At 43.6% G+C, this 26,374-nt stretch overlaps 1 protein-coding gene across 1 annotated transcript in view; it reads right to left on the bottom strand.

The window, feature by feature from the left end:
* Positions 1 to 26,374, bottom strand: part of CARD19 (caspase recruitment domain family member 19) — a 151,847-nt gene that overhangs the window by 71,881 nt on the left and 53,592 nt on the right. The gene's annotated exons all lie outside the window — the stretch shown is intronic.

Here is a 26,374-nt window from a genome sequence, read left to right as displayed (position 1 = left end):
CCTTGGGGCTTCTATAGGACTTGACCAATTCAGTTTCCCTTCCCTTTATTTCCTCCAAATTCTCACAGCCTTTTCTAGATTTCTGTGTTAGCTTCATTTGTCTCCTCCATTCTGTCTGTTTCTCTTTGCTTTTCACGGTCTGCCAATTTTTCCATATTTGCTCTCAGTTTCTTTTTAGTTTCTTCTTGCTGTTTGACCTTTATTCTGTCATGCAAAGGAACCAGCTGTTTCCGTGGTTTTTCCTTGAAAACATCATAGGAAAAGCTGTTCTCATACATAGTATTTTCCCCCAGAAAGATATCCCACCCTCCAGCTGCTTGTGTTATATCAGGGGGAAGAGAATCTACTGGATCCAAAACACCAAGTGATGAAATTATGGCTGGATACAGTCTGTTCCCAGTGGATTCTGGGGAAAATGTACTCTAGCTAAAAAACACTCTCTTGGCTAGAGTTAGGCATACGTATTTAGAAATTAAGGGCCAGATTTTCAAGACAGCTGAGGACCTACCGAAGCAGCCAGATTTTCCTTGAGAGCTCAGCTCCCATTTACCCAGCATGCTGAGCTCTTGAAAATCTGGACACCCAGTGTCACAATGGGAGCTGCTGCTCAACTCTGAAAAACGTGGCCTCAACTGTGGATTCTGAGCACATGAAAGTCAGACTAGGAGTAAACAGCCTGATTTTCAAAAGCTACCAAGCGCCCTCACCGTTCTCCTTAGATTTGAATAACTTTTGCCAGATGAAGGGGGTGAGGTTTCATTGCCATGTTTTTACTGCAATTAAACGAGAATTGCAAAATGTCTTCAGTCATGCAATCTATGTTTTTAAGACATGGAGGCCTTTAAAAATCATGTATTTTTTATCAGGCAAAAGCTTCTCCAAGTTGGTTTCACCTATAAATAATTTAGTTACATTAAAAAGAATTCTTATCGGGCCCCTATTTAAAATCCTAAATGACCGTCTCTTAGCAGTATCAGATAAATGCGTCATTTCCTGCAGCTTCTTGGTCTATTAAGCTTTCCACATTATGTCCCCACAGTCAAAAACTGCTTGTTTCTAGGCAAAAGTTTCAGTTAAAAACAAATCATCAATAATGAAGCAAGATGAGCTTTTATTGGCCATCTTGGTTCATATCAGTTCATCTCGTTCTGTATTCATCAGACTGGAAGTAGGGCAAGAATTACACAATCTGTTTAGGTTATGTTGTCAGTACCTCCAGATCTAGGGCTTTTTAATGTTGCAGCTCTCTTGGTTTCATTTTATTTCTCTTCAGCAAGTTACAATGACCAAATGTACTGGTCTGCAAAGTGATTCTAGGGTGTATGCCCTAAAACTCATAATCAGCTGGAAGCTGTTCTCCAGCAGAATGTTGCTAGAAAATGGACTGAAGTGGTAAATGTATCTCTGGTTAATTTCAAACTTTACTCAAACAGTAAATGAATAACAACAACAAAGCCCCTAAAATGCTAACCTGCATGCTGCTAAGAGCTGCACATCTAAGTGTATGCCAGACTTGCATTCACTTATTTTGATAGGTCTGTACGTAGATTTGCTTTTGAGCTCAGTTCTTTCACATATGGCCACTGTTCTGTGCCCAGGAAAAGTTTTCCACTGACATCCTTTTCTTGGCCTCTTTGCCTTGTGATGGCTGTGTCACAGGGAGGCTGCACCCTGTCAGTGAGGGAGGTCCAGAGCCCCCATGCCAGAACGGATGTTCTGAGTTTGGCCAAATAATAGGGTCAAGCAGCACCTAGGCCTAAGAGATCAAGGACAAATCAGAGAGGAGACAGGCTGGTGAGACAGAGCTGGATGAGTGGGAGTCAGGGGCAGGTGAGAGCTACCAGAGGACTCTAGAAGGTGTTTCCTGGGGGAAGGGGGAAGGTAGGGAGAGCAGCAAGAGGGATTTGCTGGCTGACCGCCCCAGGCTAGAGTCAGGGGGCCAGACAAGACTGAAGGCAAGGGAGCAGCAGAGCAGAATACCAACTGATGTCTCCACAGTGGAGAGCTGGATCTAGGGGAACAGCGGGAAGAGCAGGGGAAGGGAGGGATGGTCCCTGGGTAAAGTTGATCTCCCAGTAGGGTGTGTTGGGCTTCTTGCGGGGAAGTGTGAGGTTGCAATCCAGCTGGGAGGCTGGGGTGGCTGTCCTGGCAGAGGGAGAGAAGAGGGTTAATAGGAGCCTATGTGTGGTGGAAGACACTGGAGTGTGGTGAGGATGAGGGGCATTCCTGCTGGGAAAAGCAGTCTTTTAAGAACTAAAACTAGATTCCTGGGGAGTGGGGGAGATATGGACTACATTTTGGGATTATGTTTTGTAATAAACTGGGCCCAAGGAGGGGTGTTATTTAATCAGGAGCCCGGTGTAGAGGTACATGTGTTGTGCTGTGGCCTGTCTTGGGAGGACACTTCAGGCAGGGTTACCTGATGACAGGTTGTCAAACCCAGAAAACGAAGTGATTTCATACAGTTGGTAATATACAGTACTGTAATCTGAATAATAATTGAGATTATTTGGGAAATAATTATCAGGTGAAATTGCAGATTCCAGGCAGTTTGTCTGACTCATGTTACCAGGAAATTGTGTGGAAAGTCTGGCCCTCATTTCATCCATGACTGCTGCTGTCACAAGTTATGTCTAGCCCAGTAATAGTATATTAGTAGCTGAAAGCCCCTGCTGCCTCATAGATGTGGCAATTGGGCCCAGTAATCCACCATCTGTGCAGTCTCCATGATACTACCAATGAAATTGTTGCATGGAAGTTACCTGTAGGGTAAGGGAGGTGATTGGTTGAGTTACCTCTGATATCACAATGGTGTAGGACTCTTGGTGAAGCATAGATACAGCTGTGCAACAGGAAGGCATGTAATATGGTAGAGAACTTAAAAGTGAGATAACCGGCGGCAAATCCCAGTGATGATCGAACCTGGTGATATTCTGAACCAAAAGAGCTCACAGCCAAGCTTGCAACTGCTTCCATCACCTCACACTGACTCCACAGACAGTCTAGGCTTCAGAGTAACATTCCTGGAATCTTATTATATAGCTACTGTACCAGTAGTTGCACCATTTTATAGGAGGTCTCTCAGTAAAATAAAGGTATATCAAGCAAGTAATTCTGCCACATTATAGTGACAAGCCTGGTTTACTGCATGCCAATGAGAGCAGTTACTAGTGAACAACTAATACCATCATTCAGTGACTTGTGTTGAATGGATTGTTTGGTAATTCAGGGTTACCTGTATTACATCTGACTCCAATAAAAATATTACATGTGGGTGAATAATCCATTCATTGGTTTATGATCCTGCAGTTCCTCGTGTGATGTTCTGGAAATGCTAGTTTAGCTCCGATTTCTCATGTTGATGCAGTAGGAGACAGCTACAGGGGGTATGTCTGCACTGCATTGTAAGCCCAGGGTCTGAACTCAGGCTCAAGCCTACACCCCAACCCAATTTCCAGCGATACACAAGTCACGCTAGCCCAGGGCTTGGACCCCATGGGAATGGAAGGTCTGAGGCTGGGTCAAGCCAGGACCCAGGATTCAAGCTCTAGCACTCTGCAGTGTCGATGCAGCCCCACTGGACCTGTGCTCTGGGAGTCCACCAAAAGTACCCACAATCCCACAGGCTGACTATTTTTGTCCTCTAGATGGTCAAGTTTGGTGGACAGTCAAGTTTTCTTACACTGCACCATGAACAAAAGATTAGAACTGCCACATTTTGGGAGGGTGCTAGGAAATCTGGAATAGGGTAGTTGGACTCAGGCCTGCATAATGCAGCATAGATGCTGGAGCTCCAGGTTGGAATCCAGCGTTCAATTACTCCTAAACTGGAGTTACAAATGAGGGTAGATACTCAAGCTCTAGGTTAACAAATACAGGATCTGCTAACTTGAGTTCTATTGACTCTGGGCTTTGACGGCAGTGTAGACATGCCCTCAGTGACTACACCAGCAAGAAGGCTGTCATGCCTTGTTTTTTTCCAAGAACCTGTACAGACCACTTTGCACATATGAAAAACTCCTGGTGCATTAGTGTCAGACTGAGGGGGAAGAGGGGGGTGTTTGTTTTTTAAAAGTACAGATGCTGCAACAGTGAGGAAGTTAAAGATGAAGGACAGCCATACAAGCAGAACTTGACTGTGGAAATCCTGGTTTCACAACAGGTCATCCGAGTATCAGGAAAAAACAAATATCTAGACCAGGGGTCAGAAACCTATGGCACTCGTGCCAAAGGCAGCACGTGGGATGATTTTGAATGGCACTCACACTACCTGAGTCTCAGCCACCGGTCCCAGGGGCTCTGCTGCCGGCCTGAGGTCCTACCGCCAGACCCCTGCCACACGGGGTCCTGTCCGCTGGCCCTGGCCATCCCGCTGCTGGCCCTGAGTCCCAGCCACCAGTCCCGGGGGCTCTGCCGCCAGCCTGGGGTCCAACCGCCGGATCCCTGCCACCCAGGGTCCCATCTGCTGGCCCCACTCAGCCCGCTGCCGGCCCCAGGTCCAGGCCACCAGTCCTGGGGGCTCTGCTGCCATCCTGGAGCAGTGAGGGGTTCAGACAGAGGCAAGAGGGGGCCAAGCTCAGTACCCCCACCTTAAAAATTGTTCCAGCGTCACTGCACTGGGATATTTTTAAGTCCTGATTTGCTGCTTACATCACTATCATGTCATGTGGAACAGCACATTGCTTTTGACATTGTGTGTGCCATCTGTCGCAATTTTTTCTTCCAGTGTAAGTTGAGGGGTACATTTGATAAAATGTCAGCTCCTAAGAAAGCAAAGTTAGATGTCTGTTCATTTCAGCCTTCTTGGACAGACACATTTGGATTTATTCAAAGAAGGACCGTGCTGTTTTTGCTTTCTGTTGTGAAAGTGTTTGTTGCACATCAACTGTTCAACAACTTTTTGAAACAAAGCACGAGAAACCTTTCTTGATGAAACAGACAAGACTGAATCAATCAAAAAGGCAGTAGCAGGATATGAGAAGAAAAGCAGTGTTTTTAAATGCTTAAGTGTAAGTAAAAATCAAGCCACAGAAGGAAGTTACAAGATTGCACAGTACATTGCAAAAAAACGGAAAGCCGTTTATATGCAGAATATATACAAAAATTTCTCTCAGCAGTTTGGAGGTTTTGTTCAATGATTTACCAAATAAAGATGCATATCTAGAATAAAATAACTGCCTGTCTCTACCAAAACAGTTGAGAGATGCATACATGAAATGACAGAAAACAGTAATGAAAAGCAGATGTCTACATTAAAAGACACAGCAGTTTTTAGCGTTGCAGTTGATGAGACCGTGGATATAAACAATGTTCCACGTTTGGCAGTTGTTGCAAGATATCATGCTTCCAATGAAATCCAAGAGGAACTTTGTTGCCTAAAACCCCTGCATGACACAAAGGGGGAAGATATAGCGGAAACTTTGGTAAACCATTTTGAAGAACAAGGAGTTGACATCAGAAAAATATTGTGTGTGACAACAGATAATGCTCCTGCTATAGTCAGAAAACAGAAGGGATTTGTAAAAGTTACTTGAAGATCAAATTGGCGACCTGACAGTCAAATTTCACTGTATTATGCATCAAGAAAACCTATGTGCTAAAATTTCTAATTCAGAGCTTAATAATATCAGGAATACAGTGATGCGAATTGTGAATGTCCTTGTTGCTCGATCTGCTTTGACTCACTGTTTCAAGCACAGCTAGAAGAGATGGGCAGTACGTATAACAACATTCCACTTCACAGCAACATTTGGTGGCTAAGCTGTGGCAAGGTTTAGGTGTGCTTTGTAAACTGTTTTGATGCAATCAAGGCCTTTTTGTTGGAAAAAGGAGAAAACTAACCCAAACAGGATGATGACAAATGGCTGTGTAAGCTCATGTTTCTAACTAACCTCACCGTTCACCTAAACGAACTCAACCTCCATCTCCAGGATGCAGGGCAAATGGTTCTGGATCTTTACGAAACCTGGAAAGCATTTGTTGTAAAACTAGTAGTTTTTTCTCAGGATATTCAAACTTTGACTTTCTGCTACCTCCAACACATAAAAGAGCTATCGACATGTTGCACTGTCAGTGTCGATGAGATTAGAATGTACATACAAGAACTGGACTCAGAATTTTGTAACAGATTTCAAGATTTCCAGCGATTTGGCCCAATGCTTTCTTTCCTAATTAAACCTGAAAAGTTCAACAAAAGCGACTTGGATTTGTTGTATGTCAGTGGATGAGTGTTGAAGATTTCAAAATGCAGCTCATTCAGTTAAAAAGCTCAGAATTGTGGGCATCAAAGTTTGGAGATCTGCGGAGTGCACTTGAAGCTACTGAGAGAGATCCTGGGGCCTCTGTCCTGACCTGCTGGATGTCCCTGCCAGTGAAATTTAACTGTTTGAAGAAAACTGTGTTTGCAATGCTTTCAGCATTTGGATCCACATACCTGCGTGAACAGGTATTTTCACACATGAAATCTATCCTTTTTCCCCTCTCAGAACCTGGTTAACAACTGATCACTCAGAAGCCTGTGTGCAGCTTAAAGTATCCAAATATGTGCCAGACACTGGAAAACTCAGCAAGGAAAAGCAAGACAAGGATCACACTAAACTAATAAGATCTGCATTTTAATATAATTTTAAATGAAGCTTCTTAAACATCCTTATTTACTTAACTAAACTATTGTTGTATGTAATATATTATAGAGAGAGACCTTCTAAAAACGTTAAAATGTATCACTGGCACGCGAAACCTTAAATTAGAGTGAACAAATAAAGACTTGGCACACCACTTCTGAAAGGTTGCTGACCCCTGATCTAGACCTTATGTTAGAAAAATGTAAAAGTGAGACGGGAAATAGAGGAGAGGTCTCCCTGGCCTAGTGATCATGCTCTGTATTACCAATCAAAGAACTAGGTTTCATTTCCATCCTAGTCTTTTGCTTCCTGTAGCTGAGAGAGTGGGATGCATCAATTAAGGGCCTTCATTGCTCTGCTAAGAATGGGCAAGAAGCTTGATGCACATTTTGGCATTAGCCGCTTCTGGACAGGGCCGGCTCCAGGCACCAGCATTCCAAGCGGGTCCTTGTGGCGGCAATCTGGAAGGGGCGGCAGTCCCTGTTGTTTTGCCCCCAAGCAGCGCGCGGAATTGCCGCCGTGGACGGCAGGGGCAGTCTGTGTGCCCTTAGGGCGGCACACATGTTTCCGCAATGGTGGCAATTCGGCAACAGCTTCTATGTTTAGCTGTCTGTGGTGGCTTCAGCTAAACAGAAGCTGCCGCCAAATTGCCGTCGCCACGGAAATGTGCCTGCTGCCCTAAGGGAACAGGGAGTGCCCCCGCCATCCGCGGCGGCAATTCGGTGCGCTGCTTGGGGTGGCGAAAACTGTAGAGCCAGCCCTGCTTCTGGAGTGCATCCTACTTTAGGGACAGGGCCGGCTCTAACTTTTTTGCTGCCCCAATCAAAAAAGAGCGCTGCCCTGCCGTAACCCCCCCGCCCCGAGCGCCGCCCGGCCGAAACAAAAAAAACAAACAAAAAAAACCCTCCAGCACCACCCCACCGAACCAAAAAAAAAACCAAAAACACAAAAAAACCCGAGCACCCCCACCCCAAGGTGCTGTCTCAAGCACATGCTTGGTCAGCTGGTGCCTGGAGCTGGCCCTGTTTAGGGAATGACTTCTAGCTGCCTCTGTGCACTCTGCCACCCCACCTCATCCTAGCCTGGAGATCAAACAGTTTATTCTTCACCTTGGCATTCCCCTTATAGAAAAGGGTCTGTAGAATTTAATTCATATATTCATTTCCTGTAGTACTTTCAAGTCCTCTAATATAATTATACTACAGTAATAAGGAATATTCCTGTTCATTCTATACACTGCTTTAATAAACCTATACAAATAGCTGTGTTTGATAAGTCTGAAGACCATTTTCTATGTACTTTTTCTTCTATTATAGAAGGCTTTTTGATAGACCTACAATCCTATTCATTCACACAACAGATATTTCATGACCAGTGACAGTACTGTCTTCCCTGTACTGCCCCAACAATATGCCTCAACCCTGACCGGCAGGGACCACCACTCGGGTGAAGAGAATAACTCAGTATTTCTATGCCCATTCAGTCCTTGTCAGATTTTAGGAGGCTGCAAGGGAAAAGACAGCTGTATTCAAAGGCGTGACACAGAGATAAAGAGCTCCATGTTCCATAACCAAAGCCACAAACTCACTGCTCTTCCTACAAGGGATGATGATGAAAGAAAGCAATATGATCCATTATGAGTACTCTTACCCTACTTCGTTACAGTGTTTGCCAATCAACGGGCAGAGAATTTGTTTAACACGTCACACAGTAACTCCTTGAATGTTCTTTCTACTCTATAGGAACCACAGTTATCACCATTAAACCAATATCCATGAACACTTACCACAGAGAGATATCTGAGCCACCACATATCCTTAATAGTTAGAGCAGGAAATAACTAGTATCTGAGATACTACCACATGGTAATTGTATGCAAATGATTTTATAATAGAGCAATTGTAGTTTAGATCACTTTTTGGGCCATACATATTAGTTGGACTTTCTCCACTGCTGGTTTTCTCCTATTAAACAGCTTCAAGTCATCTACCCTCTCTCTACCTTACAAATGCAATACTTTTCATTGCACTGGCGTAGGAGGAAAAGCCAGGTAGGGTTCTGGGCACTGAAGCGTTGTCAGGGAGCCCAGCAAAATATGTGTGGATTTGTATATGACTAGACACTCAATTATGATCAATTCAGTAACTTTCTTCATTTTGGACCCCATCCCAAGAGATGCTGAACAAATACGACTCTCATTGACGTCAAGCACTTCTCTAGTTTCAGGCCCCGACTGTGCTCATTACATCTCCAGGGATTTAAATATATATTTTAATGTTTCCCATACAAACTAAAATTTCCACAATCTCATCTCTGGAATAACAAACAGCTTTCTGAGCCGGGATACCATTTGTTATTACTTTCAGCCATGAAGCTATTATCTGATCATCTTTATTCCATGGGAAAATCATGCATCATTAGGTAACTACCAATACAATGTCAATATATTAAGGGCCAAATTGTGCCCTTGGAGGCACTGAGCATACAAATTTGAGGGCATAATTTGGCTTTCGGTTTTATCTACCACTAGGAGACTACAATATATTCTTCCCATGCAATGTAACATTTCACAAAGAAAAAAAATCATAAGTAAAGGATAAAAGTCTCTGTTTCTGGTAATGTAATGCATCACTGGCTGTATAACAAACACCAAATTATCTAGAACAAAACCGAACTCCAAAATGGGAATTGTACATGTCTGATGATAAACCAAAGCTAAATAACTACTTTGAATAGTCACTGATTTGGGGACAATTACTGAGGTCTATTCTGTTCTCACTCAGACAGGTTCCTATCGCCCATGCTGGGAGCTTGCTTCAGTAAACCAGAAGTTAGTGAGGAGCCAGGATTTGGCCCCTTAGCGAACAGAATAATTACCTTAAATATTGCATCAATTGGTGGGGTTGTTTTTGGCTTGTTCCCTCTCATCTTCTAGATGTTGCCTCCCTAATCTCACCTTCTCATCTTTTCCTTCATAAGTCTACAGTTGCTACTTGGACCAAAAGTTTCTTTCATTACAATTTTTGCTTATTAGCTATCTAAATCATCATCCCTTATAAACCTTTTAATTCCTTTGATTTCTTCATCATCATAACCTTCCTTTGAAGGTATTTATAAGAATATTTGTTTGGCAAATTATCTTCAATAATTAAAATTTAAAGGATTCTTATCTGGAGATTATACAAACTATTATTTTACTATTTATTACAGCTGGGCAAATTTATTTTGGCTAATAGTTTATTTGCTCAAAAATGCAGTTTTAGTCAATATTTGCAAATTTGTCAAAAAATTTCAACCAAACTGAAAAATCAAAGTGTTTTGATAATATCCAGGCATATTGCCAAAACATTCCAGGTTTTCCAACTGGAGTCACAAAACGGGTGGAGATGTAGCTGTTGGTTATCGTCATAACTTTTAGCCCATTGCTAATGCCTATGAATTGCCACTATGAAGAGTCATTGGGCCAGGCAAAGTGTGAGAATGACTCTATAGTCTGGTGGTTAAGGAACTCATCTAGGATTTGAGAAAACCCAAGTGCAAATCCAATGACTAATTAGTTATACCCAGTGGGACAGCTTCAAACAGGAGAGACTGAGAAAGACCCATGCCAGACTGTCCCATCTCAGTGGCGAGGGCACTCTGCTACAATGTGGGAGACAAGTTGGTTCACATCAGGCAGAGGGGGGAATTAAACTTTACTCTCCCACTTCCCAGGTGAATGCTCTAATCACTGGGGAAAAAGTTGTAAGGAGACCACTCCTCCTCCCCCAGTTGTGTTAATTTAATTCACTTTTGCTTTTATTAAAATGCTCCAAAGCTAAATAAAATATTTGCATCAGATCAAATAAAACATTTTGTTCAACCTGAAAAAAAATCCCCTAGCTGCCCAGCTCTGCTATTCACTGCATGGATTTACTTATATATCAGAGAGGATTACTGGGGCCCCCAGATCTGTCTCACAACCCTTTGTTCAGTAGAGGAAGTAGCATGCCCAAGAGCCATTTGTACATGCACTTGCAGTACTTAGTGTAGGACACTAGGTGACATGCAATCACCCAATACATGGGCACAAAGTAACATTTTTGCAGGTACAAAAGTGTATTTTTTATGGGTGCAACAGGTGTTTTGCTGGTCCAAAGGCTGCACCAAACCCTGAACCACAAACGTATTATTTAAAAGCCCATTTCACTATGTTGTCCAGTGATACATTAGGTCACATTGCCATAGGTACTTCAGTTTAACAGAGATGAACAAGATTAAAGGGGGGGAGGAAGCCCAGTGGCCCTGCTCCATCTAGCTTTAACAAGTAATGAAATGAGACTATATTTCTCGGAAAAAAATGATGCCGTGACTTCTATTATAAAAGGGAAGTCTTGTTTCAATTTGGGGAGAATTTCTAGTTTCTGGGAAGGAGAGGATGGATGATTGTGTACTTGGATGCCTAGTTTCTATTCCTAGCTCTACCACAGACTTCCTGTGTGACTGTGAACAAGTTACTTGGAGCCAGATTTTTGAAGGTACTTGGGCACCTACTGGGATTTCCAAAAGCACTAAATGACTGTCTGCATCTTTTAGTGCTTTAGTTCCCAAATACCTTTAAATCTGACTCTGAAATCTTTGTCCCTCAGTTTATCTGTATAATGAAGACAACACCTACTTTACAGGATTTTTGTAAAGCTTAGGAAGTGGAGATTTGTAAAACACAATGAGCTCTGCAAAAGGCACATAAATCCATAGCATAGACATTTCTTATACTGAACTTGGATATGCCAACTCTGGAATATCCAAAAGTATATCCACTCTTTAACAGCCCTGAGTTTCCATCCTCTGTACAGCAATCAATTTCAAGAGTATAGCAGTTTCAGAAATATTTACTTGATACTGTGAACACTTTTTCATTATCATATTAAATGTGAGTAAGTTCTGGAAACACTAGTCATACATTTCAAGGTTTTATTAATCAATTAAAAATTGACATGTGGAAGCTATATTTGCAATAAAGAATGCAACGCTTTAACAACATTTCGCTCCTTCCCTTAATTAGCGTGAGAGTGCATCAAAAAAATAGAAAGAGAAAATATGATTCCCTCCCCCAAGTTTCTTTTTTTTTTTTTTTTTGGATGGGGATGAAGGCGGCAAATTTTAAGTTTTTACAAAATTTAATCAAGCTTTTAAATTTCAAAGAAATTGACCAGCTCTAGTTATCACCTTTAGGGGAATTAATTCCTTTGAAAATCCCTGTCTAGACACTTTTCAAAAAAACAACCTTAAAGGTTAGTTTCTTACATAATGCAACACTTCAGAATAAAATTTTACATCTGACAAGGCTTCATAAACTGTTCTAAATGATACCCTTCTGCTGAGTAGCCTCCATTACCTAGAGCTCTTGGTTTGCCATAGCAAGAGAAAAAGTTTTGTGGGAGTTTTATTCCTATTTAAATAAAAGTGTGGCATGGTAACTCCCTGATAGCTAGTTAATTGCTATAGTTACATAGATATAACCACAGAAAAGGAGCAGGTAATCAGGAATTACTCCAGGGGATTTGCAGTTTGAGGACAATAGATAAAGTATGTCTCCCTAGGATTATGTAGCTTTCTTATTAGCATTACTAGGAGATCTGCCTTAATGCCTAATTTTCTAGGGGTACAGTACAGTGCTATTCTATAGAGAGAGTAGGTGGTGGAGAGGAATGTCAGCACAGGAGCAGAGGGGGAGTTTCCCCACATACATCCAGATACCTCCACCCTTCCTACGAAACAGTGTTTCAGTTCTCAGTTCTGCTTGGGTGTCATTTCAAAGACAACACGGAGGGCAGAGTATGTAACTAGGACGTGGCTTTGGTATCAGCTTGGTGAAGCTCTAGACTGTTAGGCCGAGACCCCCAGGCTGCTTCACTATCCTCATAGGAAGAGCCAATGCAGAGCTGGCATGACAATTATTTTTGTTTAAAGTTAACAGAACCTAAAAGTGTGCCCCCTCCCCCTGTCCACTGCTCCCTCCCAACATTGCATTGTCTTTCTCCTTGTGAAGGGCCTGCTTACCTCTCCCTGGTCAGTACTCTCTGCCTCACTGCTAGGAGATGCATCTCTCAGTTTCCCACTGGTCTTGGGCAGTTTTGCTCTTTGGGCAAACCAGAAGTTCCTGTTCCTCAGGGTAAACAAGCATCCAAACAAAAGCACAACGTCAATATTTGCCTCTCAACACTGTAGGACCCCCATTAGGCCCACTTTCCAGCTTGGGCCATGCCCCTTTTTCCAGTGTCTACGTGACCTCAGCTGTCTCCCCCAGTATCAGGGTTCTGCCCCTCTTGCTGTCCATAGACACCACCACCCCTTGGTTGCAGGGTATCAGCTCACCACCTCCAGGTGCAACAGCTGAGGAGTAAGAGGTAGGGGAGCCTCTGTGCTTTCCTTCTGTCACAGGTTCAGCCACACAGCTTGTCCCCTCTTCTTTCACATACTGGAATCACCTTTGGTCTCTGTCCACTTAGAGCTACTTCCCTCCTGGCTTACCTGCCACTCAACCTGGAAGCACCTCAGGCACAGTTTGTTAAACTCAGCAGCGAATTGCTATAGAGATTAATGCTGATCAGATAGGTGTTAATAGCCCCATCAGGGCATTAAGCTTTTGCAGGTGGGAGAACAGAGCCCACAGCTGTAAGTAGAGAGCCAGTGGGAACTGGCTGTGCTGCAAGGGACTTGCTAGAAACTACACAGCAGGACTACATTTCAGGCATGGATTTACATGTTTTTTTGACCCTACATTTCCCAGGACCCTTACACCTGACTCTTGTGCAAGGCCATTATCCCTGCAAAGCTGAGGGAAGGGTGTAAGATGGAGCAAAATAAACCCTATGGATTTTCCAGGTCCATTTTCTTTTCTGTGGATTTTCTCCTCAATGGGAGGATGATCTGAGCCTTACATATATAAAAGAGAGAGAATGTGGCATTCACTGGCACTTGCCATTGTTAATAACATGGAATCAAATGGATCACTGCACCATTGGTGAATTAGGCCTGGGGTTGATGCAAATATCAGGGGCCATCTTCATAAGTGATCCTCCCTCCTGAGTAGGGAGACAGGCCTGGTCCATCTCTGTACCACTACAGGATCAGTTTTCTACTGGACGTTTACTGGTGTGTCATCCAGGGGTGTGCGAATGTCCTGAGCAGTATGGCATGTGCAGCAGAAGGGAAGAGTTTTTAACAACAAATATAACAGTTTAAAACCTGCTCTCAAAGGACGAGATTTCCCAACATGCCAAAAACTGCACCAACCTCTGAGCTCCATAGTTAGGTTCTGACTGATCCTATGCAGGCCAGATTCCCAGTGGGGGCTCTGGGGGAGCTGTTTCTGAATATAGACCTTGGTATTTGAGTTTCTTTATCAGATGGGCACATGTAGGATTGCTGCTCCTTTTCTGACTAGCTACAGGTCTTAGTTACGCAGGGAGGGCCATATCCTGGAATTTCAAAGGGCCAGGACTGTGTGTGTATAGATAAAGTGCTACCTATGTATTCATTCACAAAATATAGTGATGTAAATAATGGAAAGCAGAACCTAAAGTATTATTATAGAAAAATACACAGCCAATTTTTAACCAGTTCCTCCCTCCATGTCCAGAAATGACAGCCACCTTCTGTCACTCCTGGAGACAACATACAATAACCCAAACTTTTTTCCTCTTCTGTATCCTCTATTTGTCTAAACAGTGAGGAGAGCTGACTTTCAGCTCCGGATTATTTTCATAACAGAAATGATTTCATGATCTTAGTCTAGTAATGTTCATTTATCCATGTTATGACACTGCGGCACAAATTGGCACACTCACAGGTCTCTTCCCAGGCGCACAGTGCTGGAATAGCCTGATGGTGCAGTTCAGGACTGCTGTGTATTTCCAGAGATCTAGTCAGAAACACGAACGCTTTGTGGGTGTGCTTTGTCTGGCTTTTCCCAGCCCTTTCACAGGGAGCAAAATTTAGCAACAGAGCCAAGATTATAAAAGAAGATAGGTTAGAAAAGTCCACGTGACCAAATGTTTGCTGGGATGATCTGTAATAGCAGAGTCAAATGGCAGCATGTTTTATTCCACCATTAGTGGGCGAAGTGAAAAGTTATTTTGAAGGTTCCGCTCATCAGGCAAACACAGTCAGGAAATCTGAGTCATCAGACATGTCAGGGAATGTACCATCCTGAAGAGGAACTGAAACCCTCAGGTGAGCCTCCCTCCAGACTGCTGCAAGTTCCAGTCTGAACTAGCTTTACCTTGCTGCCAAGAAGGTGGAATAAAGTGATATTCAAGGAAAGTGCTCGGCGGGGGTGTGTGGAAAAGCACAGGGAACTGCCTCAAAAACCACTCTTCCATTCATGTCTTTTAAGCAAGTACAGTCCTGTGCACTCAGATACAATACAAGGATGGCTCCTTTGCTACATACACTAAGTCCCTTTGAGACTCTTAATCCACCAGAGCCCATCTGACTTGAATGTTCAGAGGTAAAGCATGCGGCAGAGAGAGGGAAGGCCATGGCACTGGGAATTTAAGGGGCTTGTTCAATAGCAGTGTGCACATTCCTTAAAGCCAGTGCACCCTTTAAAGTGGTCACACTGCATAGCTGTGCATAATGCATGCAGTATTTGCCTCCCCTCTCCTCTGAAGCTGTGACTGTTCTCAGTAGGGCCTGTTTTGCATTCGGCTGGAACAGGTGAGTTTCTGGCATTCTTTGCATTTGAGCCAAAGATGGTGGTGACATGGAATGCATGTCTGATATTAACCGTCGGAGAACAGATCAATTTTTGTACTGGCATCATAACTACATAATCCTCCTGGAATAGTATCACGGAGCCACAGGTCCGGTGCTCTCAAATGGTTCTAGAACAGTCTTTGGGACAGACCCTTTAGAGTGTCGACCCCCTTCAGGTCACATTCTGTCTCTGGGGAAAGCCCCTTGGCTTCACCACTTCCTGGAGCTGAAGCTCGGAGCCTTCAGCATGTCTGCCTCATTTTGTGAGCTCTCCTCCCAATGAGTCCACTTGAATTGGACCCCTGGGGAAGACTTGCACTCCCAAAGGGAGTGATGCATCCCCAACCTGTTTAGACTGGAGCGACTCTCAGCCAGTGCTGTAAAAGCAAAAGGGTTTATTAGATGTCTGGAACACAGTGTAGAAAGTTCTTAGTTAACATCGAAAATAGAAAGTTACAGCATAGTCCATTGGGGTCTGTCCAGAGCTCAATTGGGCTCAGACCCTTCTGTTGAGTCCACCGTTTGCCCCCAGTCCAGAATCGTATGTGTTGCTTCCAGCAGCCTACACTTTAACCTCCTCTCTTGCCCCTCCTCAGTTCTTCATTCACTTTTCCCAGGCAAGAGAGGTCCCCTGGCTACCCACCTCAGTTCTTTGTTCTCCAGCTGGTTGCAGCCGGTTGGCTTCTTGCAAAGGATAGGCCCATAGGGTCGTCAGTTGCTAGGTTACAAAATGTACTGGTCATTTGCTAGGCCCAGGCAGCTGGGTGGTAGTCACTTCTGGTCCTCTGGGTCTCTGAAAACATTAAATCACCTCTTCCAACCACCTCGTTAAATATGCAGCACATAGCAGAAACTGAGGCACGCATAATATTCATACAAAAAATTAAGAAAAAAATCCTACTTTGTCACAAATAGTAAGCAAGATTCTTCTTGCAATGGGCAATAAATCCCTTTCTGGCTGGTATAGGATAATTATGCCCTTAGTGACACCCTATGCAACCCCACTAATCGCAAACGGGTTACACACACCTTAAGTTAGGGCCCATTAATCATATGTGGAATAAGAGAGGAAGGATTGTCCGGAGGGTAGGGCATAGTCTAGGACTTGGGAGACCCAAGTTTGAATCCTTGGCCAACAGATTTCCAGTGTGACTGTGGGAAAGTCGCTTGGGCTACATCTATACTAGATGTGCTACAGCTGTGCCAATACATCTGTGCCGCTGTAGCGCTTCTGGTGAAGATGCTCTAAACTGAGAGGAGAGAGCTCTCCCATTGGCTTAATTATTCCACCTCCCATGAGAGGTGGCAGCTATTTCGGCGGGAGAAGCTCTCCCGTCGACATAGCGCTGTCTACACTGGCACTTAGGTCGGTGTAATTTACGTCGCTCAGGGGTGTGGATTATTCACATCCCTGAGTAACACTGAAATAAGTTTTAGTGTAGAGAAGGTCTTAGTCTCTCTATGTCTCCCGTGTCCATCTGTAACATGGAGATAATACAGTACTTAGATAATACTTAGTCCTGCAATAAGGGCAGGGGACTGGACTAGAAACTAGATGACCTCTCAAGGTGACTTCCAGTCCTATAATTCTATGATAACAGCACTGCCCTATCTTACTGGTGTGCTGTGGGGATAAATATGCTAAAAGACTGTGAGGCATTCAGATACCCTGATGGTGTGGGCCATGGCAATACCTTAGATATTTACAGTGTTGTAGCCATGTTAGTCCCAGGACATGACAGAGACAAGGTGGGTGAGGTAACATCTTTTATTGGACTAACTTTTGTTGGTGAAAGAGACAAGCTTTCGAGCTACACAGAGCTCTTCATCAGGTCAGGTCAGATAGATAGAGCACAACAGTTCTGTTTTATGATAATTTTTGAGGTTCCGAACTTTGTTTTCGTTCTGCATTTGAACAAAAAAGGAAAACATCTGAACATTTTTGTGAAACAGAATTGTGGGGAAACCGCTGTTTTTAGAGAAAATGGCACAGGTTTTCAGTTCTCCACTGAAATGACCAAAGAACCCACTGTGGACGTCAGCATCCTTCCCACTGAAAATGTCAAAATCACTATGTCGCTGTGAGACCTTTTCCTTCAACGAAGCAGCATATTTTGTTAAAAGAACATTTAGTTGAAAACGTTCTGACCAGCTCAAAGAGCGAGCAAGGGGAGAGGCAGTAGGTCTGCCCGGTTTTGCTGGAAAAGTAGAAAGATCCTGCATTTCAACTGGAGCAGGCCTGTGTGGACCAATGCGAGCATAAGGAATTGGTAGACTGAGATGTAGCCACCTCTGTTGGGAGGTGATCTGGCAGTGGTAGGAAAAGAGCAGAAAAGAAGAGAGAACAAGCAGTTGTGGTGGAAGAACAGGGAGGGATAAAGGCTTGTGAGTTAGCCGCCTAGGGAGTAACTCCAGGAAGTTGGTGAATATGGGAATGTGGGCAGATAGTGGGAGCCCAAAAGACTGTTAGCCAGGGGCTTGCAGATTTATACCAACTCACAAAGTAAATGATTATAGAGCCAGGCATGCCCTCTCCTGGCTTGAGAAGCATAGAAATGTAAGAGATTATATATATGGGCTTTTGCTGTAAAAGCCCTTGCTTTGCAAGGCCAGCCTTGAAAACTGCCTTAACTGATTGCTAGAGGTAGATGATATCCACTGATTTCCACCCCTCTACAGATCACAGGTTATTTGTGGTCTCCATACACCTGCCTAGGGCTGCCCTTTGGAGTCCACAATAAAAATGGTCACAGGTCCTAAAGTTTTCAGTAAGATGCCGATTGAGTTTGTGGGTGTGGGAGGCATTGCCAGATGGCCACCGCTTGCACCAGGGCTACAGACTCCCTTCCATCCTGCAGCCCTAAACCTGAGCCAGCTCCTCTTTTGAGCAGCCTGCATGACCACTGGCCACCAGCAGGAGAGGATAAGAGGCTATGTAGTTTGGTGCAGTGGCTCTCAGCCTTTTCAGATCACTGTACCCCTTTCAGATGTCTGGTTTGTCTTGCGCACCCCAAGTTTCACCTCACTTAAAAACTACTTACTGGTACTTACAAAATCAGGCATAAAAATACAAGTGTTTCACAGCACACTATGACTGAAACTTTGCTGACTTTCTCATTTTTACCATATAATTATAAAAATAAATCAATTGGAATATAAATATTGTACTTACATTTCAGTGCATAGTATATAGAGTGGTATAAACAAGTCATTTTATGAAATTTTAGTTTGTACTGACTTTGCTAGTGCTTTTTCTGTAGCCTGTTGCAAAACTAGGCAAATGGCTAGATGAGTTGACGTACTCCCTGGAAGAGCTCTGTGTACCCCTGGGGTACGCGTACCCTCGGTTGAGACCCACTGGGCTAGTGAAGTAGGCATGGACAAAGAATAACGCACTCCTGCAATTCAATCCCAGCTTTGACACCAACTCCTTGCCCTTGATTAGCTCACACAGCATTTCTCCTTAGCTTTCCCATTGCACAATGGGGCTAATACTTACTAATACATCTGAAGAAGTGCTGTGACCATTAAATACTGTGTTTGCTGAGTACTCTACATGCTTAAATTCACCAAAATGAATGTTCATACAGAACCTTCCAATGGCAGGGAGCAGGTGGGGTCCAAAGATCCCCTTTCCCAGATGATTTTATTTTAAATGTTTGCAGCTACATGCAGGACCCCTCCCACCCCACCCCCACAAGCAGCTGCACTGGACTCTTGCGGCCAGAGGCAGTGGGGAGGTCTAAGGATCCCACCCATTCCAATATGCATTATTTTAAATGTAAAACATTCAGTTAGATTTGGGGGCTAGCCCCCAAAATCATCTCACTAGCCCTCCCAAAAACTCTCCTCACTGGCTTTGTGCATAGTGATGTGATCATGGAGGGCAGGACTTGGTTACATTGGCACAGCCCTCCTCTCCCTTTGTCCCCCAGATAAAAAGGCAATTTCAGCAGAAAATAACTTGGGAAGGGAGGGGGAGGAACAAAACTAACATGATCCTTTTCTAGAGGGAAAAAAAAAAGCTGAGATTTTTAAAGCTGGCTTGTTGGTGGGAAGGTAGATACACACCTTCCACCAATTTCAATGGGAACAGTGTACCTAAATCCCCTAGGCTGAGATTTGAAAGCCACCTATGTGTTTTCTTTCTCCACCTCTTAAGGACAAAATCCAGATGTCTGGAATGATCAGTGAAGAAGAAGAATAATTAAGAGGCCCAGACACCCTTCATGCAACCCATTCTAGCTCTGCTACTATATGCTAAACTGGATTATCCCAAAGCAGCATGTGAGAAGACACTCAAGACAGTCTCTTTTCGTTAATAATGAAAATTGCTCCATTTAACAGTTTGGAAATTATGTATAGGCTCTATTATGGAAAGTAAGGGAATCCCAGAAACAAGGTATTATTTCAACATAAAGTCACTTGCCCAGATCAGAAGAAACCATATATTGAGGATGGATGGATACAAAACATCCACTAGGTGTCACTGATCATCTTCGAAAACACAATGAGCTAGTGTTTGTGCAGCAGCAGAGCCCCAGGTCTATTGACACAGCTGTTCTAACACAAGAGGGTGTGTTTTCCACGAAGATTATCATAATGTGAACCCCAGTTAGTCTCTCTCGAGACTCCTGCCCCACAAATCTGAGTTACACAAAGTAGGGTAGCATAGTTAGAATAAGAGACAATGTTTGCAGCAACCTACACATATTCTTTGGATAAATAAATACAAAATAAACACCAATTTATCTGTAGGCCTTGGGGCGTCAGCCATCATTTCATCTGCTTCAGGCCCAGCCAAGGCAAATGCCTCACATGGCAGAAGTCAAGATTTCTTTTCTGGGCAGAGCAGACATTTCCCACTCTGTCTTTCTCAGACCCTCTCTCCCTGACCCCAAATGACACCCTAGTGTGTTTTGCTACCCCCTCCCTCCCACATCTCAGTGAGAATTGGATGGGGCCCTAAATCCTAGTTCTCCATATATGGTGGGGCAGCATTGTACTCAGTGAATACCTATAGAGGCTGATTATTTCCTCTGGGTTTGGGCTGATGCTCTGAAACTCAGACTGCTAAACTAATGTAATCAGTTATAAAGCCAGAAGGGAGTGCTGTGTTCATCCAGTGATTACCTGTATAACACGGGCCAGAGGCCTTCCTGGACTGGAGTCCTGTTCAAACACAGCAGATCTTTTAAAAAAGCATCCCAAATGTGATTAAAAATTGCCAGTGATGGAGAATGCACCACAGCCCTTGGGAAGTTGTTTCAATGGTTAATTCCTCTCACAGTTAAAAATTAGCACCTTATTTCCTGTCTGAATTTGTCCAGCTTCAATATCCAGCCATTAGATCTTGTTAGACTTTTCTCTGCTAAACTGATGAGCCCATTGAACATTTTTTGCACTCAGGTAGGTTCACCTAGGCTACGTCTACACTAAGAGCTAGGGGTGTGACTCCCAGTCCATGTACACACACTCGCGCTAGCTGGATGAGAGCTAGTGTGAATATAAACAGTAGCACAGCTGCAGCAGCCTCAGTAGTGGCTGCAGAGGCACGGATTAGCTGTGCCTCCACTGCTACTGCCCATGCTCCCGAGGCTATTTACCCTCACTCATTCTTATCAAGCTGGCGTATTTGTACATGAACTGGGAGTCACACCTCTAGCTTCTAGTGTAGACATAGCCATGGACTGTGATCAAGTGACCCCTGAACCGTCTCTTTGTTAAGTTAACTAGATTGAGCTAAATTAAACAGCTTGAGTCTCTAACTGCGACATGTTTTCCTAGCCTTTATTTCCAATCACAGTTTGTAAAGCACTGAGATCAATGCATGAAATGCACCATATAATCCTATAAGGTCCAGAGCTTCAAATGTATTTAGGCCCCTCACTCTCGTTGCTTTCCATGGCAGCTGGGGGCTTAAATTCCTTTGAGGATCTGGGCCTCAGTGAACAGTCATAGCCAAACTGTAGTCTCAGTGAAGACTACCAGTCAATGTCTACCGCATGCAGCTCGGTGATCATTTATTTCTACTTACTAAGCAGCTAGTCCAAGCTCTAGACTACTGTGCATTACATTTTCCTACTCCGATTGCACCTGACTTCCACTGGTAACAGCTATCAAAGAGACGTGCCTCAAAGGCATATTCTAGAATGAGTTTTGCTAGACATAATGTTAATTAAAGATATTGCAAAATCAAAATCTAAGGAAGCCTTTTCTGACATACACAGCTTGCAGTGTTCTTCTTCCAAAACAGATTGATTGGGTGATTCAGGATATATGTCTCTTTTTCAGACGCAAGGCAGATCCGCAGCTGGAGCAAATTGGCAAATTGAATTCAAAGAATGATACTGATTTGCACTACCTGAGGATCTGTCCTGATAACAGTAGCGTGCCTGGCTATTGTTTTCTTACTAGCTTACATTTTGCTATCTACTCTGGAAAGTTGAAAAAAATGCAGACACATACCATTTTGTAGCCACCTGGAGGAATGATCATGGAAGAGAAAACAACTGGGAAATGAGGCAGTACCGATCTTGTAATCCAGATTGAAGAAAAACTTGAGGTGGCCTTAAAGACCAAACTATGTATGTTATATGAAGTTATTCTCTTCACTGCATCTTCTCTACCCCCATTTCTATAAGGCATCTTCCTCCACAACCCCTCTCTACTCACTCCAGCTGTCTTTCCCCCACCTATGTTACAGCTTGACACAAACGCCCTCATGTTGTTCAGTCTTTCTTCTTTGGCCAAACACTTACCAATCAGAGATTGCAGATGGCTTGTTGGATGTTTTTAGAGACAGTGTAGTAACTGCCACAGCCGCTACAGAATTCCTCCTTGCCATGACTGGTGGCACTACTGATTTCTTCTGGGGAAGAGTGAAACTGACTGACTTTTTGCCTTTCAGTGCTGGTGCTGCTTTAATAGGCTTTGAGATGCAGCTCTATTGTCCTCCCACATCCAGATCCTTGAAAATCTTGGTGCTCTTCATCAAGAAGTAGCTCAGCACTGCTCCTTCACTCTCCTTACTAGACTGTATGCCAGATTCCTGTGCTATATTTGCCAAGTATCTTAGACATTTACAGTATGCTTATCAGTATTAATATAGGCGCTTTCTCACTCTGCGATGTGGCACATCCCCGCCATCCTCTCCCTCTCAAAAGGGAACTACTTCTAGGGACATGAAAGGGAGAATCTTTGGTTCTAACATGGCAGCCAAAGAAGCCCCGGGGGGTAGGGTATGACAGAGAATGTATGAGATTATAGAATGACAATGAAAACAGTACGCCTGTTTAGTAAGAAACACAGTGGTTGAAAGTTTCTTTCTGAGTGTGCTGCCTTGAACTACTAACAATTAACACCACCTTTCATCCAGCATTTCAAAACACTTTACAAGCAAGCCGTACAACCCTCTCTGTCGGGTAGACAATGCTGACTCCATTTTATAGATGGGGAAACTGAGGCACAAAGTGCTTCTGCATAAAATTTTCAAAATTGTCTAGGTGTTTAGGAACTAATGATACTTAGGAATGTTTGAAAATTGAATGAGTGAGTTAGTGAAAGAAATGAAGATGGCACCTAGAACTCTGATCCTTGTCCCATGCTCTAACCATTAGAAGACACTGCCTTGATTATTTTTCACTTAACATTGGAAAGACACATTGAAAGCTTTTTTTTAAATGGCCTCTAAATTTACAGCTGCCCATGTTCACAGGTAAACAACATATGAATGCTGCAGCCCAGTAAATAGCTCACCTAGCATGCAAAGACTGCTTATCTAAAGTGGAGGGTGTGGGATAGGAGAGGTGGGTAGTGAACAGAGGCTGCTTATGCATAATTGGACCTATGAATTTAGAGCCTGGGTTTGACCCTTTAGAAAAGATGGTCCTCAATGTATTGTTCTCCCCCACTAATTTAATGAAAACAAAATGTGCAGACTGCCTTTTTCAAATGTTTTCTTGTATACTGGGTAAAACGTAATGCTAACTGCCCACCTAGCAAAGACCTGATCATTCAGCGGCACTACTGAACTTCGGAGCACCTCTTTCCTAGTAGATTAACCACTGGTCTTTGGGAACCCCGTTCTACTTCTGCTCAGTCCCCTATTTAAAGACATGCATAACTCCTCTTTGAAAATGACACTGGAATTATCCTTTTACTCCAACAATACCAGGCTTGGAATGATCTGACAGATCAGGCATCAAGGAATCTGCCAGATTTAATTTGAGTTGAAGGAGCTGTCATAAACAGGCAGTAAAGGGTTAAGAAGTTCACTTAGCCTAGCTGACACCTGATCAGAGGAACCAGTGGATGGACAAGATGTTTCAAGAGGAAGGAGGGAAGTTTTTCCTTTGTTCTGTCCATTAAGTTCTGTGCCAGAGTGAAAAGATCAAGGAATCACCCAGGGTAGTGAGTATTAGAGAAGGAATGAATTAGTTTAGGTTTATTTCCTTTTGTGACTTTGTCTTTTTGCATTAGAGGGATAATCAAATTGGGTTTTCTTTTGTGTAACTAAGGTTTTGCCCAGGGGAACATCCTCTGTGTTTTGAATCTGTTGTCTGTGAGAGTAGCTTGTATACTAATCTCTCAGAGGTATTTCTTTTACCCCTTTTCCTTAATTAAAAGTCTTCTTTTTAAGAACCTGATTGATTTTTTCCTTGTTTTAAGATCCAAGGGGGTTGGATCGGTGTTCACCAGGAAATTGGTGGAGAAGTCTCTCAAGAAGCAGCAAAGAATCCTGTGGCACCTTATAGACTAACAGACGTTTTGGAGCATGAGCTTTCGTGGGTGAATACCCACTTTGTCGGATGCATGTCAAGGTTACCCAGGGAAGGGTTACAGTCCTTGGGAAGGAGAGATTTTGTGGGGGAAGACAGAGTTTCCCAAATGACTCATAAACACCTGTTTTAAACAATTTGGGTGGTGGCAGCAACCAGATCTAAGCTGGTGATTAAGCTTAGGGGTTCTCATGCAGATCCCCACATCTGTACCCTAAAGTTCAGAGTGGGGGTGAAACTTATGACAGGAGCATATTCTCCAGCACTCCTTCAGTGGGAGTAAATTGATGATTCATTAGACATCCTGTTCAGGAGCCTAATGTGTAAACATTCCTGTGCGTATGGTCAAAACTTCTCAGGCTAGTGTTACATGAAGTGGTGGGACCAAACCTGAACTCATTTAAACCTGTGCAGCCTCACTGAGATCAAACAGGACCACTCAGGCTGGTCAGGGGAAGAGTTTGCCAGTTCCCAGCTGACCTCCTTTCCAACTTGCAATTTTTCAGATAGCTTTGAGCTGATTTACATAATTAATGTTCCAATGCTCAAAACATGCAGGCTCATTCGTTCAGGAAGATCCCTTAAGCCCTACTGGGTGGAAGGATGGTCAGCTCACAAACGGAGGGCGCCAAAGGGGATGAAAAATAACAGGGATCAGGGCATGGCTTGGAAAACAAGGGAATATCTTTAAGCAGTTAGCTCCTGCTTAATGTTTGCAAACAAGGTCCCTCAGGGCACACTGCAAAAACAAAGTTCCTGCAGTCATGGTACTTTCATACATACTTTATCTAAATAGTTATATTTCAGCAGCTGGCACGTATATGAAATGACGCACCTGCAACACAAGTGATTATTAGAGATAGCGAAAGCACAGCACTGATAGCTCTGGCTTTTAGGGCAGAATTAAGGTAATTTGGGGACATAGACACACAGGAACATACGAGGGTTCCATACCATGGCTCCAGTCCTCCACTGCGGCCCCTTGTCATAAACAGATAGTTAAGGGTTAATGTCTCTTTTACCTATAAAGGGTTAACAAACAGGGAACCAAACACCTGACCAGGGGACCAATCAGGAGACAAGATACTTTCAAATCTCGGTGGAGGGAAGCCTTTGTTTGTGTTTTTTGGGTTTGGCTTTGTTCTCTCTGGGCTCTGAGAGTGACCACACGTACCTACAGGCTCTCTAATCTTCTATTCCAATTTTGTAAGTACAAAGGTGGAAAGGTGGTATAGTCTTTTTATTTGTTTTTCTTTATTTGCAAATGTGTATTTGGCTGAAAGTAATTTAAATTGTATTTCTGCTGGAGCAGGCTGTTTCTCCAATTTCTAGAAGCTGACAGACCCTGTAATATTCCATCTTGAATTTACAGTGATTTTCTTAATTCTTTTTTTATTAAAAGTTTTGCTTTTAAGACCTGTCTGATTTTTCCCCTTGTTGAAGCTCAAGGGAATTGAATCTGTACTTAACAGGAAAGGAGAAGGGAGGGGGAGAGAAAGTGGTGGGGAAACCACCTGATTTCTCTGTGTTGTGATTCAAGGAGTTTGAATCACGGTGATCTCCTAGTGTACCCAGGGCGGGAAAGATCTGGGAGGAAGAAAGGAGAAGGGGGAATCCCTTTGTTTAGATTCACGGAGCTTGAATCTGTGTATCTCTCCAGGAGCCCAGGGAGGGAACACCTGGAGGGGAGGAGAGGGGGAGGGAAATGGTTTATTTCCCTGTGTTGTAAGACTCAAGGAATTTGGGTCTTGGGGTCCCCAGGGAAGGTTTGGGGGGGACCAGAATTTATCAGGCACTCTACTCTAAGTCCTGATTGGTGGCAGCACTACAGGATCTAAGCTGGTAATTAAGCTTAGGGGAATTCATGCTAGTACCCATATTTTGGACGCTAAGGTTCAGAATTGGGAATTATACTATGACAACCCTCCCCTCACTTGAGGTAGCAGGGATGCTCCTCCCCCCCTCCATCCAGAGAAGCAGGCGCAGTAGTCTGGGGCCTTCTTTTCTTTCTCTACTGGAAGCAGCAGGAGTCTCCTCTCTCCTTCACCCCCCACACTCATTTTACCGACCCCAGGGACACTCTTCTGCTGAGTGGTGTTGGTGGGACCTGACAGAACAGTGGATCCTTTAACACCCCATTAAAATGCATGGGACAGTTCACCCCACAGAGCTATATGTGAAAGGTTGGGACAGGTCACACATTGCACTTGTACCTTGCTCTGAACCTCT

This window comes from Gopherus flavomarginatus, chromosome 6 (assembly GCF_025201925.1).
Source record: "Gopherus flavomarginatus isolate rGopFla2 chromosome 6, rGopFla2.mat.asm, whole genome shotgun sequence".
Taxonomy (NCBI): Eukaryota; Metazoa; Chordata; order Testudines; family Testudinidae; genus Gopherus; species Gopherus flavomarginatus.
Note: the sequence above shows the minus strand (reverse complement) of the source record. Positions and strands in the feature narration are given on the sequence as shown.